Below are 18,128 nucleotides of genomic sequence, written 5' to 3' on the forward strand. Positions count from 1 at the left end.
AACACTCCAGTCCTGTGCCTTTACGAATCTGCATTAAAAAAGAGCATTGGCACAATGGAGAATCATCCCAAGTATTTGGAATTTAGAAATGTAAGGCCATGTGAAGATTATTACCCAGTACTGGTAATCCAAAAGATGTGTTGTATGTCATCAGCAGTGTTTGTAACAGACATGTAAATTCTACTCTTAATGCTACCACCTGTAGGAGACTATGTCGTGTTCACTCAGTGATGCAATAATGAAGTAACCAAGTGTCTTAAAATAATAGAAATTTATTCTCTCACCGTTCCGGAGGCTAGAAGTCCCAAATCAAGGTGTTGGCAGGGCTTATTCACTCTGAAGCCTCTAGGGGAGGATTCGTTCTTTGCTTCTGGTGGCTTGCAGATGCATTCCAGTCACTGCCTCTGTCTTCTTCCTATAAGGACACCAGTCATTGGAATAAGGTACACCCTCATCTAGCATGACTTAACCAAAATCTAATTACATCTGGAAAGACCTTGTTTCTAAATGTCAGATTCACAAGTTCTAAGAGTTTGGGCTTCAAGATATCTTTTTGGGAGACCTTAATTCAGTCCATAACAGAGATCAAACTTTTCCCAACTCGGTGATTTAGGAGATTAGGTATATTGAAAATGTGTGTATTTTTAGTTCCGGTATGAAATGTGTGTTTATTATCTACTGCTGTATAACAAATTACCCCAAAACTTAGTGCCTTAAAACCACAATTATTTTATTATATCTCAAGATTTTGTGGGTCAAAACTTGGGCAGGATTTGGCTGGGGAATTCTTTTCTATGTGATATCAATGGTGATATCCAGCTAGTGGCTCTGCCAGAGGGTCAGAGATGACTTTTATTCCCAGCCAGGAGACTGTGGATTCAGGACCTTTCCACCTGCTTTCTGAGAACATTTTATGTGGCAGTTTAGGGCTCTAAGAGTAAGTAACCCAAGTGACAGGAACTAGAAACTTTTAGTCTTTTAAGGGCCAGGTCCAAAAATTGGGTCAGTAAAGCTTCCACCCTATTCTTTTGGTCAGTATAGTCTCAGAGCACCCCAAAATTTAAGGTGGAGAAGGATGACTCTCTATGGAAGGACTGTGGTCTAACTTCTGACCACAGATTACTTAGATTCCTCCCACATTAAAAAATTTCATGTCATTTCAACATTGCCTTGAATTTAAAAAGCTGATGATAAAATCAAAGCCATGTCTGAATGAAGGTCTCTGAGTATGTTTCCTCTCAGCCTGAAGACATGTGAACTATTGGGAGAATTGATCTGCCCTCCTTCCACTATATAATGGCCAGATAGGGATAGCATAACCTTAGGTTCTCCTCTTCAAAAAGGAGAAAGTGGGAGGCACATAGCAGTTACTGTTCTACACTGATTTAGACATCCAACCAGATGCCAGTCACTGGTTCCTTGATTAGGGTCTAGCCTTCTTCCCCTAGAAGTGATTGTGGTGGCTCTTGGTTCTGCCCATTGGGTCAACCCTCCTTTTCCGTAAGAAGCTTTTATAGGGCTCCTGTGTATCAGATAATCCAATTGACCAATCAAAACCCCCACACATGTTGTTTTTGATATAGTCCTTGAAATGTGGCAAATTATACAAAGAAGCCATTTTGTTTAGTTGAAAGGGTATACCATGCGTATGTTAAGATTCACAAAGGCCCTCTTTTCTAGCAGAGAGGGTCTAAGATGTCCAACCCTTAAAGTCCTTAGAAGCCCTCTAGAATATTTACCCCACGGCCACACAGTAGTTGGGTTTAGCCTTTGTCTTGAGGCCACTTCTGACTTTGCACAGACGTCCATTGCTAGTGGAGACTGGGATGAAAGACGGTTTCTTTTTTCACACACAGCCTGCCCTGACTTCTTTATATTTCCTCTCAATCTGCTCACAAACTCAGTCATTCCTCCGTTAGCTCATTGTTCTTCTCGTATTTCACGTTTAGCCGTTAGAAGCCAGTTGGCACTTCCTCTGTTTTTCCCATTGGTCTTCTCTGCCGGGTCCTCAAATTCATTAGGTCCCTTTTCCATTTTCTTCAGTATCACAGGCAACACTCATGCCAAATTTTCCGCCAATACAGAGAAAGTATCCCATATTCTCCAGCTTCCAGTGACCTATTTTCACCGACCCTCAAGGTATCACCAACAGTTCTTTCAAGGCCCTTGCAGCTTTTACTAACAGTTTCTTTAAAGTCCTTTCCACTAACAGTCTCCTTGAGGCCCTCTCAACTTCTGTTCACTGCCTGATTCCAAAGCCATTGACACATGTCACAGGGTTTATACAACACGACACTACCAGGTAATGAATTCTGTTCCAGTTTCCTACTGTTGCATAAAAATCTACCCTACAACAAGTGGCTTAAAACAATAACCGTTTTATTAGACTTTGTGATTTTTGTGGATTAGAACTACAGGCAGAGCTTGGCTGAGAGGTTGTTCTGCTCTAGCTGGGATCATTTGTAGTCCTTTGGAGGGGCCTAGAAGCAGATCAGCACTTTGTGGGAAGGGCCAGGTAGAAAACAGTGGGACATACTGTCTATGACAGCTAGTCAGCTCCGTGGTTATAATGTGCAAGGAGCTACAGACAATATGTAAATAAATGACTGTGGCCGTGTTCTAATAAAGTTTTATTTATAAAATTAAGCAGCTGCCCTATGGGCCAGAGTTTGTGACTGCTTAATCTATAAGACCCAAGATGGCTTCACACATGAAGAAAGCTAGAAGGACAGGCTCACTAGACCTTCTTTCTCTCTCTAGGTAGACACAGGGCCTCTCTCCATGGTTCCTCTGGGGTGGTAGTCTAAATGCTCACATGGAAGTTTAGGCTCCAAGAGTGAGTGCTCCAAAAGACAGGAAGCAGAAGCTGCCAGCCTTGTGAGGTTTAAGCTTAGAAACTTGCACCATGTCATCATTTGTGCCATTTTCATTGGTCAGTGCAATCAGGCTACCCCTCCCAGATTGAAAAGGAAAAGACATGACCCTTAATGGACTCTCTTAATGGAAATAGTGTCAGGTAACTTGTGACCATATTTAATCCAACATAATGGGTGACCTTAATTTATTTTTTATTTATTTATTTATTTATTTATTTATTTATTTATTTATTTATTTTGTATTTTAAATTTATTTTATTTTATTTTATTTTTAATAATGATTTTTTATTATATTATGTTAGTCACCATACAGTACATCCCCGGTTTTCGATGTAAGGCTCGATGATTCATTAGTTGTGTATAACACCCAGTGCACCATGCAATATGTGCCCTCCTTACTACCCATCACCGGTCAATCCCATTCCCCCACACCCCTCCCCTCTGTAGCCCTCAGTTTGTTTCTCATAGTCCATAGTCTCTCATGTTTCATTCCCCCTTCTGATTACCCCCCCTTTCTTTATCCCTTTCTTCCCCTACTGATCATTCTAGTTCTTATGTTCCATAGATGAGAGAAATCATATGATAGTTGTCTTTCTCTGCTTGACTTATTTCACTAAGCATTATCTCCTCCAGTGCCGTCCATGTTGTAGCAAATGTTGAGAACTCGTTCTTTCTGATTGCTGAGTAATATTCCATTGTATATATGGACCACAACTTCTTAATCCAGTCATCTGTTGCAGGGCATCTCGGCTCCTTCCACGATTTAGCTATTGTGGACATTGCTGCTATGAACATTGGGGTGCATATGGCCCTTCTCTTCACTACGTCTGTATCTTTGGGGTAAACACCCAGTAGTGCAATGGCTGGATCATAGGGTAGCTCAATTTTTAACTTTTTAAGGGACCTCCACACTGTTTTCCAGAGTGGCTGTACCAACTTGCATTCCCACCAACAATGTAGGAGGGATCCCCTTTCTCCACATCCTCTCCAACAATTGTTGTTTCTTGCCTTGTCTATTTTTGCCATTCTAACTGGCGTAAGGTGGTATCTCAGTGTGGTTTTGATTTGAATTTCCTTGATGGCTAATGATTTTGAACATTTTTTCATGTGTCTGTTAGCCATTTGTATGTCTTCATTGGAAAAGTGTCTGTTCATATCTTCTGCCCATTTTTTGATTTGTTTATTTGTTTCTCATGTATTGAGTTTGAGAAGTTCTTTGTAGATCTTGGATACCAGTCCTTTATCTGTAGTGTCATTTGCAAATATCTTCTCCCATTCCGTGGGCTGCCTCTTAGTTTTTCTGACTGTTTCCTTGGCTGTGCAGAAACTTTTAATCTTGATGAAGTCCCATAAATTCATTTTATCTTTTGTTTCTCTTGCCTTTGGGGATGTATCATGAAAAAGGTTGCTTTGGCCGATGTCGTAGAGGTTGCTGCCTATGTTCTCCTCTAGAATTCTGATGGATTCCTGTCTCACATCGAGGTCTTTCATCCATTTGGAGTTTATTTTTGTGTATGGTGTGAGATAGTGGTCAAGTTTCATTCTCTTGCATGTAGCTGTCCAATTTTCCCAGCACCATTTATTGAAGAGACTGTCTTTTTCCCACCGGATGTTTTTTCCTGCTTTATCAAATATTAGTTGCCCAAAGAGCTGAGGGTCCATTTCTGGGCTCTCTATTCTGTTCCATTGGTCTATGTGTCTGTTTTTGTGCCAGTACCATGCTGTCTTTGTGATCACAGCTTTGTAGTACAGCTCGAAATCCGGCATTGTGATGCCCCCAGCTTTGTTTTTCCTTTTCAACAGTTCCTTGGAGATTCGGGGTTTTTTCTGGTTCCATACAAATTTAAGGACTATTTGTTCCAGTTCTTTGAAAAATGTCCTCGGTATTTTGATCGGGATAGCATTGAAAGTGTAGATTGCTCTGGGTAGCATGGACATTTTAACTATGTTAATTCTTCCGATCCATGAGCATGGAATATCTTTCCATCTTTTTATGTCTTCCTCAATGTCTTTTAAGAGTGATTTATAGTTTCTAGAATAAAGGTCCTTTATGTCTCTGGTTAAGTTAATTCCAAGGTAACGTATGGTTTTTGGTGCTATTGTAAATGGGATGGATTCCCTGATTTCTCTTTCTTCGTTCTCGTTATTCGTGTACAGAAATGCAACTGATTTCTGAGCATTGATTTTGTATCCCGCCACGTTACTGAATTGCTCTATAACTTCTAATAGTTTGGGAGTGGCTTCTTTTGGGTTTTCCATATAGAGTATCATGTCGTCTGCGAAGAGAGACATTTTGACTTCTTCTTTGCCGATTTGAATACCTTTGATCCCTTTTTGTTGTCTGATTGCTGTTGCAAGGACTTCTAGTACTATGTTGAATAATAGTGGCGAGAGTGGGCATCCTTGTCGTGTTCCTGATCTTAAGGGAAAGGCTTCCAGCTTTTCCCCATTAAGAATAATATTTGCAGTAGGCTTTTCATAGATGGCTTTTATGAGATTGAGAAATGTACCTTCTATTCCTACACTCTGAAGGGTTTTAATCAGGAAAGGATGCTGTATTTTGTCAAATGCTTTTTCGGCATCGATTGAGAGGATCATATGGTTCTTGAGTCTTTTCTTGTTGATATGATGTATCACGCTGATTGATTTGCGAATATTGAACCACGCTTGCATCCCAGGTATGAATCCCACTTGATTGTGGTGGATAATCCTTTTAATGAACTGTTGGATTCTATTAGCAAGTATCTTGTTGAGGATTTTGGCGTCCATATACATTAGGGAAATCGGTCTGTAATTCTCCTTTTTGAGGGGGTCTTTGCCTGGTTTGGGGATCAAGGTAATATTGGCCTCATAGAATGAGTTTGGTAGCTTTCCTTCTGTTTCTATTTTTTGAAATAGCTTTAGGAGAATAGGTATTATTTCTTCTTTGAATGTTTGGTAGAATTCCCCAGGAAAACCATCTGGGCCTGGAGTTTTGTTATTTGGAAGGTTGTTTATCACTGACTCAATTTCTTCATAATTAATTGGCCTGTTTAAGGAATCAATTTCTTCCGGTTTCAATCTTGGTAGTTTATAGGTTTCCAGGAAGGATTCCATCTCTTCCAGATTGCTTAGTTTATTGGCATATAGCTGTTGATAAAAATTTCTAATAATCCTTCCAATTTCAATGGTGTTCGTCGTGACCTCTCCTTTTTCATTCATAATTTTAATAATCTGGGTCCTTTCTCTTTTCTTTTGGATAAGTCTTGCCAGTGGTCTGTCAATTTTATTGATTCTCTCCAAGAACCAGCTTCTAGTCCTGTTGATCTGCTCTACTGTACTTCTGGTTTCTGCTTGATTGATTTCAGCTTTAATTTTGGTCAACTGCTTCCTTGTGCGTGGATTAGGCCTGTCCCTCTGTTGCTGTTCCAGCTTCTTGAGGTGAGAATATAAAAACTGCATTTTAGATTTTTCTATTCTTTTGAGTGAGGCTTGGATGGCTATGTATTTCCCCCTTAGGACTGCCTTTGCAGTATCCCATAGGTTTTGGACTGTTGTATTTTCATTCTCATTGGTCTCCATAAATTGTTTAATTTGATTTTTGATTTCCTGGTTTATCGAGTCATTCCTGAGCAGGATGGTTCTTAGTCTCCAAGTGTTTGAGTTTCTTCCAAATTTTTCCTTGTGGTTGAGTTCCAATTTCAGAGCGTTGTGGTCTGAGAATATGCAGGGGATAATTTCAATCTTTTGGTATCGGCTGAGACCTGTTTTGTGTCCCAGAACATGGTCTATTCTTGAAAATGTTCCATGGGCATTAGAATAGAATGAGTATTCTTTGGTTCTGGGGTGTAGTGTTCTATATATATCTAAGAGGTCCAACTCGTCGAGTATGGCATTCAAAGCCTTTGATTCTTTGCTTAGTTTTTGCCAGGGTGTTCTGTCTATTTCTGAGAGTGGAGTGTTGAGGGGGTGACCTTAATTTAATTCACTGATGTATGAGACATCTTCCTACCCTCAAAATGTTTACATTATAATTGGGCACAGATATGAAAACAATAATAAAATGCAAAGCAGAATGAAATGTATCAAGGACGGGAACAAAGTCTGCGAGTAAGGAAAAAGCTTTCCTCGACTCTCTCAAAATCCCTGTCTGGGTCTGAAAATTAAACTGCCAAAGGAAGATAACAGGAAAAATACATACAGATTTATTTAATATAAGTTTTATGTGACATGGGAGCCTTCAAAAGGAAATGAAGACCTAAAGAAACAGTTAGCTCTGAAGTTTTGTTCAGTGTTTAATGAAGGGTCGGCAGTCATGTAGAAATTACATTAATGTAGTAAACTAGGGGAAATTCAGCAAAGCTTCTTTTATAGGATAAGGATGTTCCTTTTCTGGAATAGAAGGAGGGCATCTCTAATACAAGAGTTTTAGGACCTGATTCAGGGGAGAAAGGTTGGGGGAGGGTCACACTGACCTGCTTCTGCTGGTTTTGCAAACTCCTTCAGCTTAATATGCTAAGATACCATATTTTAGGGTAGAGTGTCCCAAAACCCATTAGTACCCTTATAGGAGTATTACAAATCTGGATATATACATGTGTTTTACAGGTAGTCACTAGCTCTTGCTTTCTCTCTCTTACTGACCAGTATAGTGGTTTTCAACTTGTTTTTAACTGGAACCTGTGATTTACATTGTCACCCAGAATAAAGATGCACAACACGCACACACACTCATATACACTCAAATACAAAACAAGTTTCTTCAAATGACTGTTTTTCTACTTCTTTGCAGTGTACTTTGATATTTTCCATTTTCTATTTTTTCTATTGTATTTAATTTTTAGAACTTCTTGCCATTGTCCCCTGAATTGATTTCACAACTGCAGATTTTTTTTAAAACTTTTTAAAAAAGGTTTTGTTTCTTTACTTGACACAGAGAGAGAGAGAACATGTGTTGGGGGTTGGGTGCAGAGGGAGAGGGACAAGCAGACTCCCCCCGCCGTGGGGAGCCCAATGCGGGGCTCAATTCCAGGATCTAGAGATCATGACCTGAGCCAAAGTCAGATGCTTACCTAACTGAGCCACCAGGTGCCCCCACAACTGCAGTTTGATTTCATAATCTGTAGTTTGAAAAATAACTTTCTAGAAGCAGCAGAGGACAAAGAGTCTTGTGGGTCACAGTTGCACAATAACTTATTGTTAAAATTTATTCTTACAGGAAGATCTGGGAATTGATTTAATGGGAAATATGAAAGAACTTCTCACACCAATTCTTTGCCCAATGGCCTCTCTGACAAAGCATATGCTGAGTATTTTTTGATATATGTTATTTGATTCTCTGCCAATGATGTGTCTGCTAATTCTGAGCTACTCTGATAAGACAGTAGTTTGAAGGAGCCATAAAACTTTGTTAACTTTGGTAGGTTGTGAAAATAACATTATGTCCTTGTAGAAGTCATCACATTTTATGATAAGGAAAGTTTGTAATTTTTCTAGTTTGTGTAGAAACTGTATATTCATGTTAAGGATTTGAACTAGGAACAAATATGGGGAAAATGACCATGAAAAGAATTTGATTATAGGATCATTTATGGCAATTATACAATGTAGCCTTTCCTGAGTTATGCACTAAACAGGAGTTTACTCAGTGCTTGAAATGCAACAGTAGACAGGAGCTCACAAATCTGCCATCATGGAACTTCCATTCTGCAAGGACAGATAGAAGAAAACAAGTGAACAGGGAAAATAACTGTGATTTGGGATGGATTATATGAAAGGAACAAACATAAGCAGAAATTGAGAATGTTGGAATCAGCTCTTGACAAAGAGTGGTCAGGGTGGACCTCACTGAACAGGTGACGGTTAAGCAGGGACGAAAGCATGAGAAGGAGCTGCCTGTGATTAGACCATTGGGAAGGGCATTCCAGGGAGTTGGTGGAGGTTCCAGGGTTGGGATGTGGTTGCTGTATGTGGGAACTGAAACCCCAGAGTGAGCGAAGCCTAGTCAGTCAGGCTAAGTAGTTGTAGGAGATGGGAGTGTGAGGCAGGTGGCCGGGACCCATCTAATGGGCCTCCTAGGCCGCAGTAAGGACTATGGAATGTTTTTTTCCTTTAGCCCAAGAGGAAGCTATTCAGGTGCTTCTGCAGGAGACAGTGAGTTCCAATTTATGTTTTAAGAAGCTCAGTTTGACTGCTGTGTGGAGATTGAACCAGAGAGAACACTAACCTTATTCCTCTTAAACTGTAGGGGAGGAAATATCCTTTTCCTCTACCTTTCTTGGTTCTTGGCCGAAATACCCGTATAATAAAAGACAGACTCACAGGAGGAAAGCAAACAGAAGTTTAAAACCAGTATTCCTCCTGTGTACAGGGGAGGTACCTAGGAAAACTGAGTAACTCTCCAAAATGGTCCAATAACTTCACCTAAAGACAAAATAAGATGTGGAGGGTGGGGAGTCAGTCTTGGAAGGTTATTAGAAAAAATACTGTGAACAGGGGTAATGTTGTTATGCAGATTTAAGTCCATGCCTTCTCCATTGATAAGAGTTTCTAGAGATTTAGAGTCATTCTTCTCTTCCAGTACAGAGAAGGAGATATCCTTAAAAATGATTTCCCTTATAAACATAAACGCCCCTTACAAAAGGATAACTTGCATTCCATTTTAAGTGCTTTTCCTGTTTGTCTGTTTTTAAAAAATAACCAGCTCGAAATAGCCAATGTGTCAAAGAGGCGTATTTTGGGGATGGCATATTCTGCTTCCCTTTGCTACCCATTAAAATAATGACATTTTTATTTATCTAGAACCCGCTGCACGTACTTTGGTGCTATTAGAGTACTCCTTGAACTATTGGCTACAGCAAGATTTCTGTGTTGCTTATTTTAGAATTCACAGGACATACAGACAACTCACTTGTTAGCCATTAATTAATCTGAGACCTTTAAAGACAAGGTAAAAAAAGTGACAGTGGGAACTTTGAAATATTTGTATTCACTTATAAATTCAACAGGGATTGTTTTTTGGGTAACTATGGTATACCCTGCCTCTTACTTTAAAGCACATAATTTGGTTCCAAGTATATTTATAATGTTACTTTTATGACAAAAGGAAGGGGATGGAAATCCTTACATTTGGGGCATCTGGGCTTGAATAGCATGTTAACAGTAATAGAAAATCTAAATGAAATTAATCCTAGAAATTACTGAACTTGTGAGTTAGAAGGAACCTTAGAGCTCATCTAATCAAAATCCCTATTTTACTAAGAGGAAAGAGAGGTAACAGAGCTTGGTGACTCCTTCGGTCAAGGTAGAACCTCAAAAGCAATTGACATAAACTACGTGGATTCACTCTCCAAAGAAATTGCCTTCATCCGAGTACAATTCAATAAAATACCTTTAACCTTGCTCCAGAGTTTTTGCATTTTCCAAAGAAGAGTCTAACTTGATACCTTTTTTGTCTAATAATCCAACAGAAAGAAGTTCTTTCCAAAATTTAGAGCCAGGAAGCAAAGCAAAAACAGAAATTACTTCTTTTGTCAATAATGATACCTGTGAGGTTCATCACGTTTCCCTTTTTCACTTTGTGTCCAGGATCCTCAGAGTTAGATGAACCAGATTATAGAAATTTTCTCCCTTTTTATTCTGTTGTTTCTGATTTCCTATTCAATTCTCTTATTTTTTTTTTGTATGCACATTTTTATTGCAAGTCACTCCACAAATGTCTTTTGAAAGCTATTGAACTATAAATTATTCAGAAAAAAATGCTTAGGGACAAAGTCAAGACTATAATTCAGGTTCTCCAACTCTCAGTCCAAATTTCAATCCACTATATCATTATTGGGAAACATTCATATCTCTATTTTTTCCCAATAGAGAAAAGTAAAGAATAGCTCTTTCCAGTATTTGTGTAAAAGAAGGGTTGAAGTGAAAGAGATGTCTGTCTATCTTTCACTGTATAGCTTTGGCCCAAATTTCAAAAGTTTAAGCACACCTCTTAACTCTCAAGCAAAAAAATAAAAAAATTAAAATTGTTTAATTTTCTTTGTTTAGAAATTTGGAAGTATATTATTTTATTGGCACTCAGAACTGTTCAGTCTTGTATGAATGCCTGTATATTTACAATCAAATGAAATCTGGGACAGATTTGTGTTTCCTTTTGCATACAGACTGTATCCACAAAGACCAATGTAGTAGAAACCTTTTGCATCAACCTCTTCCTCTGTCACAAAAGTGTTTGGGTTCTTGCTTTCTGAATCCATTAATGCATTTGAATATTACCTAGTCACAAACAGCGGGGCATCATGTTGCCCCCCCCCCCCCCCGTCAGCCCTCCCCCTCCATCCGCCCAGTGGAGAAGCCTGAGACTTGGGCACAAAGGCACACTCACAGCTCTTGATATTTCTCATCTGGTGACACCGCGTTACAGGGCTGCTCCCTCACTGGTGCACTGAATGGACGAGGGGTCATCACCACCACCACAGCCTCCGCCAGCATGGCACAGCTGTCTGCACTCTTTGTAGTAGTCTCTGAAAAGAGTATATTAATAATGTCAAAAGTTGGGTGAAGCCATCAGTCACAGTGAGAGCTGCCCTTTAGAGTTTAAGATTTGCTTTAGAATCCAATGGGAGTCATGGTAGATGTTAGGAAAATGGAGCAACATTTGCTGCAACATGGACGGCACTGGAGGAGATAATGCTAAGAGAAATAAGTCAAGCAGAGAAAGACAATTATCATATGATTTCTCTCATCTATGGAACATAAGAACTAGGATGATCGGTAGGGGAAGAAAGGGATAAAGAAAGGGGGCTAATCAGAAGGGGGAATGAAGCATGACAGACTATGGACTCTGAGAAGCAAACTGAGGGCTTCAGAGGGGAGGGGGGTGGGGGAATGGGATAGGCTGGTGATGGGTAGTAAGGAGGGCACGTATTGCATGGTGCACTGGGTGTTATACGCAACTAATGAATCATCGAACTTTACATCAGAAACCAGGGATGTACTGTATGGTGACTAACAATATAATAAAAAATTTTTTTTAAAAATGGAGCAAGGCATACTTTCATATAACTGCCAATATTCCAATAATAGGCATTGGGAGGAGAAACTGAGAATATAGTTATAGAAAGGACATCTGATGAGAAGAACTCAGAGTGGAAAATACAAGCAGAGAACGTTATTTCTAGCTGGTATATACCATATTTCCTTTATTATCATTATTATTGCAGAGGACAAACAAATAACATTGGTAGTTATTATCAATCCTTTAGAAAATCACGTTGCAGCCTGCCTCAGGGTACGTAGTCCATAGTCCCAGCTGATTCATTGCATTCAAATTCTGGTTTTGTGACATAGCACTTGGACTACTCTGGGCAACGGACTTAACTTCACTTTGCCTCCTCTCTTTATCTGCAAAATGGGGATAATAATAGTGCCTACTGTATAGGATTGTTGTAAGGGTTAAAGAAGCTAATATTTATAAACTGCATTGAACACTGCCTGACATAAAGTCCGCATTATTTGAATAGTTATTATTTTCATATAAATTTTCTTATTTACTCAGGTGAAAAGTTATTTTTCTAATAAAACATGATTCTCATATATATATATACATATATATATGTATATATATATTTATATACATATATATAAAACTACCATCATAAACCCTCCTTACTTTTTCTCCTGGGACTCAAGTCCTTCCAGCTCCATTTTCCAGGCAGGCCTAGGACCACTCTGGAATAGACTCCAACTCCAACAGTAATGGGTGGTCTTAAGTCCTACCCTTGAGTCCTAGCAGCTCCAAGAGCATCCTCTCACTTTTATCCTTGACCAAAACCTCTTCCCCTAGGCTCAGAGGGTAAGAGTCACTCCAGCTGTCTGTCCCTCCCACACCATATAACTCAGAGTTTGTTACCTTTTTTCCCAAGGACTACTTTGGCAATCTTTTGAAGCCAATGAATTGTTTCTCAAAATAGTATTTTTAAATGTATAAAATGAAACACAACGGATGACAAAGGAAATCAAAGATATTGAAATAACAATTATCAAAATGTTTTTTAAAATGTGGCAGGAGTGTATGTAGTTCTTTATTACTACATTAAACAACAAGCTTTATCAGAGGGCCTACTAACTTCTGTAATTCCAAAATGCTGAGAAGCATGACCAATGTTTGAAATATCTGCAGTAAGTATAATGTGACATAAAATTAAAATATTGTCATTTTTATTGGCAACCTAATACTATTCTAGTTTGTTGCCTACATTCAGTAGTTTAAGGTAATGATAAATTTCAATTAGGTATTAGTGAAAATAAAAATATATTATTTTCTCATTTAAGTTGACAGAATCCCAGAATTCTAGCCAAGATCCCTTCGTGGACACCAAGTCAAGGATACCTGTTCTAATCCCAGATTGAACCAATACTCATTCCCTTCTGGTCTTGGAGAAGGAAGGAAAGAAGAACATTCTAAGTCGGTATCCTTGACCCAGACTGGTGTGTACCTATGTCAACACAGGGTCCTTGAGCCTCGTCATCCTGGTAACCTACCCGCACTGTCACTCTAGGCTATTTTCTAGACGCTTGGCTTCCTACCTACCATTAGTTAGTTAGTTTCTTTCTTTCTTTTGATACAATTGACATAACTTTTTGTCAGTTTAAGGTGTACAACCTGTTGTTTTGCTACACTTGTATATTGCAGTAGCATTACCACCATAGCATTACCTAACACCTCCATCAGGTCACACACAGGTCACATAATTTCCATTTCTGTTTTGTGGAGGGAACTTTCAACTTTTAGGAACTTTCAAGTCTGTGATACGGTAGAGTTAACTATACTCACATTGCTGTGCATGAGATCCCCAGAGCTTACTCATCTTGCTGCAAGTTTGTACCCATTGACCAACATTTCCCCAGTGCCCCCTGTTACCCACCCTCCAGCCCCTGGTAACCACCACTCTACTCTGTTTTTGAGATTTCAGGGATTTTTTTTTTTGATCCCACATATGGATGATATCGTAGAGTATTGGTTTCTTTGTCTGATTTACCTGACTTAGCATAATGCCCTTAAGGTCCATCCATGTTGTTGAAAATGACAGGATTTTCTTTTTTTTCTCATGATTGAATAATATTTGCACGTATGTGTGTGAGACATATTTATTTATCTCTTGATGGACACTTAGATTCTTTCTATATCTTGGCGATATGAATAATACAGCAACAAACATGGGTGGGCAGATATCTCTTCATTATCTTATTTTCATTTCCTTTGAATACATATACCCAGAAGCTGGTTTGTAGGATAATATGGTGGTTATATTTTTAATTTTTTTCAGCACTGCCATACTGTTTTTTGTTTTTTTTAATAGTGTCTGTACCAATTTACATTCCCATCAACAATGCCATTTCTCTACATCCTCATCAATACTTGTCTTTTATGTTCTTTTAAAAAAGATTTTATCTATTTATTTGAGAGAGAGAAAGTGAGGAAGAGAGAGTGAGCAGAAGCAGGGGGAGCAGCAGGCAGAGAGAGAGGGAGAAGCAGACTTCCCACTGAGCAGGGAGCCTGAGGCAGGGCTCAATCCCAGGCTCCTGGGATCATGACCTGAGCCAAAGGCAGACTCTTAACCTGCTGAGCCACCCAGGTGCCCCTATCTTTTATGTTCTTGATCATAGCCATTCTAACAGTGTGAAGTGCCATCTCAGTGTGGTTTTGGTTTGCATTTCCCTGGTGATTAGTGATGTTGAACATCTTTTCATGTACCTATTGTCATTTGAATGTCTTCTTTGGAAAAATGTTTATTTGGCTCCTCATCCCATTTGTAATCGGATTGCTTTTTTTGTTAATGAGTTGGGTGAGTTCTTTATATATTTAGGGTATTTACCTTCTATCAGATATATGGTTTGCAAGTGTATCATTTCCAAAAATTTTCTTCCATTCTGTAGTTTGCTTTTTCATTTCATTGTTTCTTTGGCTGTGAAAAAGCTCTTTTAGTTTGTTGTAGTCGCACTTGTTGCTTTTTGCTTTAGTTGCTTGTGCTTTTGGTGTGATAACAAACAAACAAACAAACAAACAAACAAATAAATAAATAAATAAACCACTGCCAAGACCAATGTGAAGGGGCATTTTTCCCCTTATGTTTACTTCTAGGAATTTTATGGTTTCAGGTGTCATGCTTAAGTCTTTAATCTATTTTGTGTTAATTTTTGTAATTGTTGTAAGATTAGGGTCTAATTTCATTTCTTTCCATATAATTATCCAGTTTTCCCAACACCATTTATTGAAGAGACTAGCCTTCCCCCTTTGAGTAACCTTGGCTTCCCTGTCAAATATTAATTGACTATATGTGAGAGTTTGTTTCTGAGCTCTTGATTCTGTTCCATTGGTCTTTGCCTGATTTTATGCCAGTACCACACTGCTTTTGATTACTATAGCTTTGTAATACAGTTTGAAATCAGCAAGTGTAGTGCTTGCTTTGGCAGCACATATACTAAAATTGGAACCATACAGAAATTAGCATGACGCATGCGCAAAGTTGACACGCAAATTCATGAAGTGTTCCATAGTTTTTTAAAAAAGGAAATCAGACAGTGCAATGACTCCAGCTTTGTTCAATGTTGTTTTGTTGCTTTTCTGTCTAAGTGATTACATCTAATGCCAAAAGGCAGGTATTGGAATTCCTTACTATTATTGTGTTGTTGTCTGTTTCTCCCATTTCTTTTTTTTCTAAGATTTATTTATTTATTTATTTATTTATTTATTTATTTATTTATTTATTTTAGGGAGAGAGTGCATGTGCATGCATGTGAGTTGGGGGAGGGGAAGAGGAAGAGAATCTTCAAGCATACTCCTGCTGAGCGCAGAGCATGACTCAGGGCTCAGTGTCATGACCCATGAGATCACAACCTGAGCCGAAATCACGAGTGGGACGTTCAACCAACTGAGCCTCCCAGGCGCCCCTCTCCTGTTTGTTAGTATTTGCATCACATATTTAGGTGCCCCAACAGTGGGTGTGTATATATGTACAATTATTATACCTTCCTGATGACTTGACCCCTTTGTCATTAGATAATGACCTTCTTTTTTGTGTTACCATTGTTGGTTGTGTTTATTTTGTCTGATATAGGTATAGGTACCCCTACTTTTTTTCCACTTGCATGGAATATCTTTTTCCATTCTGTCGGTTTGGGCCTAGATGTGTCCTTAAAGCTGAAGTCAGTCTCTTTTAGGCAACATGTAGTTGGGTTTTGTGGGGTTTTTGTTGTTGCTGTTCCCTTGTTTTTTAAATTTATCCAGCCACTCTGTGACTTTTGATTGGATAGTTCATTCCATTTACATTTAGATAATTATTGCTATGTAAGGACTTACCAATGCCATTTTCTTAATTGCTTCCTGGCTCTTTCATAGTTTTATTGTTACTTTTTCCCTCTCTTACTGTATACCTTCGTGGATTAGTGATTCTCTACAGATTCTCCTTTCTTAAATCTTTTCATGAAACTTCTATTATTATTCTGTTGTCACATTGAACATTCCCTTGTTTAGCAAAAGTTTAAAAGCCGTACTTAGTGTGCTGTTTATAGGAACTAGACTTTTGAAATGAATGCAAAATTGCTCTGGTATAGAGACCACAGTTTGATTTTTCATAGATGAAATTAGAGTCATTATGGTCAATGTATAACCACTACTCAAGTGTTGCTTATTATTTTTGAAGTTAATGTTACTAATATTAGGGAATATATCAATAAGTTTAGGATAAGAAAAAAAGAAACTTGAAAAGGCATTTCATTTTGACATGGAAGTATGGATTGATTGTTGAGATTCAGAAATACATTTGACAACCAAGCTGGTGGGTCGAGGGTGTTGTAATGGCTTCTGGGCATCATAATCCTTGAGCCGGATCTTGATGGACTTCTCTGAAAACCAAATAAATAAAGCACTTTTTGAGGTGAGTTTGAGTTGAGGAACAGTAAATGTCAAGTAGTCCAATCTCTGTGACTCCAATTTAGAACAGTTGATGTAAATGGCAACTATACTGATGTAAGTTCATCATGTATATGTATTATACATAAGCATGTAAATATGCATCATGTGTCTAGATATCTATAGTTTGAATTACTGTTATCACAACAATACTCATGTCTTGTGGTATTTCAAAGTTCTATACACTAGGAGGTAGAACCATTAAATGGTATTTTAAAATGAGAACAGTAGATTGCCCTCTGCTTCGATTTTTTTTTTTCAGCTAGAGAGTTTAATATTTATACATAGGCTTTTAGTAGAGAATGGTGCATTGTGTTGTCTCTACTCTATATTTTGCTTTTCTTTATGAACTGGCAATGGGAAAGGGTGACCTGCATGATCTAATAGGTACTTTATAGTTTCTAATTGCTGTATTTTTTATCCTGCAATTCAGTTGCGTTTATGTGCTGAGTGAAGTCAGTTTTCCAGCATGCTAAATAGGCAGTGAGTCACTGTTAAAACTAAGAAATTTGAAATTGTGTCATGTACCATATAGGCTATATGAAATTTCGACGATTTTTAAAATTTATTTACCTATTAATGAGTTTTATTTTCTTGCATTAAAATAACCTTGGAAATAATCATATATACATTTCAGAGGCTTTAAAATCATCCAGGTACAGAATAAGTGAGTAAATCTTGTGTGAAGGGGATGATTAGTTCTTCAATTTTGCTTCAGAAGGTAAGGAAATGTCAAGACTTGGCTATTGCTGGGTCTGCCAGAGGTTTCTGCTTTGATGTTATGGGGGCTGGATTCCACATGCCACCAGAAAGATGGATCTGAGTCACGTTATGCCACGTTAGCTGTTCACTCAGGAATCACCAGGGCCACTGCAGACCGTAAGACTTAAGCCGGGCTCTCCATGATTCAGAGAAATCACAGGGTACAATAATTCAGTGACCATCACACAACAATTCCGAGTGTAATTTGAAATGGGCACAGTAACTTTTCAGCAGTTTTATTCTACAAGCAAAAGAATGCTAAAACATCCCGTTTATCTTTCATTTATTATGGTCAAACTAAAAATTCTAGTAATGAATGATAGTATACAGTAGGGAAACTGGGGACATTGAGAGAAGTGACAATGGCCTACATTCTTGAAGAACCAGTTCAAACACCTGCTTTGGATAGAGAGAGTTACAAGTGATGCTTTCCATTACAAACTGTAAATTGGTCCTGGAAGATAGAGTAGTAATTGAAGGCTTTAATGTGAAGACATCTACTGTTAGCTCAGTTCACTAAAAGCAGAGTGTTCGATTGT

General features: G+C 38.4%; 1 protein-coding gene and 1 non-coding gene across 2 annotated transcripts in view; both read left to right on the top strand.

The window, feature by feature from the left end:
• The window catches only part of NKAIN3 (sodium/potassium transporting ATPase interacting 3), a 592,671-nt gene that overhangs the window by 93,461 nt on the left and 481,082 nt on the right, over window positions 1-18,128 (top strand). The window lies entirely within an intron of this gene.
• LOC113268183 (U6 spliceosomal RNA) lies at window positions 15,314-15,417 on the top strand. Its single transcript, XR_003321045.2, has one exon. It is a non-coding gene; the product is annotated as a U6 spliceosomal RNA (small nuclear RNA).

The sequence above is a fragment of the Ursus arctos genome, unplaced genomic scaffold, assembly GCF_023065955.2.
Source record: "Ursus arctos isolate Adak ecotype North America unplaced genomic scaffold, UrsArc2.0 scaffold_6, whole genome shotgun sequence".
Taxonomy (NCBI): domain Eukaryota; kingdom Metazoa; phylum Chordata; class Mammalia; order Carnivora; family Ursidae; genus Ursus; species Ursus arctos.